Raw genomic sequence first — 2,540 nt, 5'->3', positions numbered from 1 at the left:
CCTGCAGAATTTGTAAAGAAATTTGCAGAGGAGAGCAGACATGTCTGTATTTCCGAACACAAAGGTCACAAAGGCTGTGGGACACAGCTGCAAAGTGGATAGCTGCTAAATGCAGCAATTAAGGTTGGACATATGTTCCTCACTCTTCCGTAGATCTATGTTGCATTATATAAATTAACAGTAATCTAGACATTCCTTTGGCAGGTCCATAAGGCCCACAGAACTGATTAATTAATAACTAATTCAGAGATGACAACAAGGTATACACTTGTGTGCCTACTCAGGTCCACTGGTAGTGGCTGCCAGGAATACAGGCATTAGAAGATTTCTAAAGCTCTTCCCAAGCTCAGTGGTAAAGTGCATCCCTGGTAGACTTTGGATACTGGCCAGGGCAGTGGGCACATGAGCCACTTAGTAAACATCCTTCATTTAACCTAAGGTGTTTGTCATGATAAGAGATAAGATCTGTTTCCTAAAGTTTGGGAATTTTTAATTCAAAATAAACCCACAGTTACAAATGCATATGCATGTCATGTAGTAATAGTAATACAGCCAGTGATGTGATGACACTTTGTATCTTTAGAAGAGCTTTTACGAGTCATCCCATGAGGTTCTAAAGTGATCTCACAGTATAGAAAGGGCAAGTATTTTTATCCCCATTGCCAAATGAGGAACGGGATTTCAGAGCAGATAACTCATCATAGTTCGTGCAGCTGCTAAGTTAGAGAATTAAGGAAATATTTTGTAATCATCTGAATATTTTATAACCACTCAAATTTCTGACTCAAATTAGGAGTCACAGAACTGTGGGAACTCTGGCTAGGATTGTCTGATTCCTAAATTTTGCAACAACAAGAGTGAACATGACTACACAGGAAACGTTTACAATAAATGTGTGTATACATGATTAAGTGACAAGTGGACAATAGCCAGCCTTTGAAATGCGTGAATGACTATTAGTCAGAGTTCTCCAGGAAGAAAAGGATTTATGTTTGTACGTATTATGTGTGCATGTACATGTATTACTTATAAAGAATCGATTCATGTGCTTACGGAGGATGGCACGTCCAAGATCTGCAGAGTCCGTGTCCCAGTTGGGGTCTGAAGAATGGCAGCCTGCTGTAGAACCAGGAAGAACAGAGCTTCCACTCTGAAGGCTCTCAAGCAGGAGAGTTCTCTCTTTTTTGTAGAAGCGTCAGCCTTTTGTTCTATGCGTGCCTTCACCTGATTAGATGAGGCTCATCCACATTATGGAGGGCAATCTGCTGTACTCAGTCTGCCAACTTAAATGTTAATCTGAGCCCAAAACACCTGCACAGAAAAACCCAGAATAATGTTTGACCAAATATCTGGGCACCCCATGGTCCAGTCAAGTTGACACACAAAATTAATCATCACAGGTCCACCTCTTGTCAACTTTGTCATCCATATACTTCTCCTTAAGCCATATTTAATCCCCAAATAAGGTAAATAACAATGTCATCCTTATACGTAACATGACACAATTGTCCTGTGTACAGCCAAACACACGAAGCCTTTTCCCAGAAGAGGACGGAAAACCCTTGAGTGATATTTACTCTTCTCACTGATATGTCATAACTTAAGTACTATGAGGGTGGAATGTTATGGACTGAATTGTGTTCCCTCAAAATTTGTATACTGAAGCCCTAAACGCCAGTGTAACTGTGTTTGGAAATAGGGCTTTTAAGAAGGTGATTAGGGTTAAATGAGGTCATAAGGGTAGGGCCTTAATCTGATAGAATAGGTGTCCTTATAAGAAGAGGAAGAGACACCAGCGGTCTCTTGCTCAGTCTGTGCATGCACAGAGGAAAGCCCATGTGAGGACGTAGCAAGAAGGTGTCCAGCCACAGGCCAGGAAGAGAGGCTTCACTAGAAACCAACCCTGCAGACACCTTGATCTTAGACTTTCAGCCTCCAGAACCGTGAGAAAATAAATGGCTGTTGTTTAAACCACCCAGTATGTGATATCTTGTCCTGAGCTGACTGATGTAATGACCACAGCCCTACCTGAGGACGTTTGTTACTATCACAGAAGAGGGAATTTATTCAAAGTATATCAGTCCAATAATTGTCTGCACGTGCTAATCCATTCCGTTAAACTTCTAGGCTGGGCATAGACCCAAAATACCCTTCCTGATATTTTGAGGGCTGGATGATAAAATGCTGAATCTTCCCATGCTGTTTCAGGGGCAGCATGGCAAAGTTGCTAATAGTAGGGGATGACTGGAAAAGAGAGGAGAAGGTCAGTCCATTTTATGGAAAGCTTACCATATGCTAAGCCTTTGCAACACAATGGGGAAAAGATGCAGGTAGTATTCTAGTGAGTGACCTAGGTTCCAGGGTGGGGCTAGGGGACTTCTTCCTCTGAATCTTTAGGGTTGTAATGACAAAAAACATTGATTTTAAAAAGTTTATTTGGAGGTTCTAGCAGAAACCAACTATACATATAGGCTTACCTGGAGGCTACTCCTCCCTCACTGGGGAGAGTGTATGCTTTTTGACTTGTCATCTTTGGCTGT

Source organism: Neophocaena asiaeorientalis, unplaced genomic scaffold, assembly GCF_003031525.2.
Source record: "Neophocaena asiaeorientalis asiaeorientalis breed wild unplaced genomic scaffold, Neophocaena_asiaeorientalis_V1.1 scaffold183, whole genome shotgun sequence".
In the NCBI taxonomy this organism is placed as follows: Eukaryota; Metazoa; Chordata; class Mammalia; order Artiodactyla; family Phocoenidae; genus Neophocaena; species Neophocaena asiaeorientalis.
Note: the sequence above shows the minus strand (reverse complement) of the source record.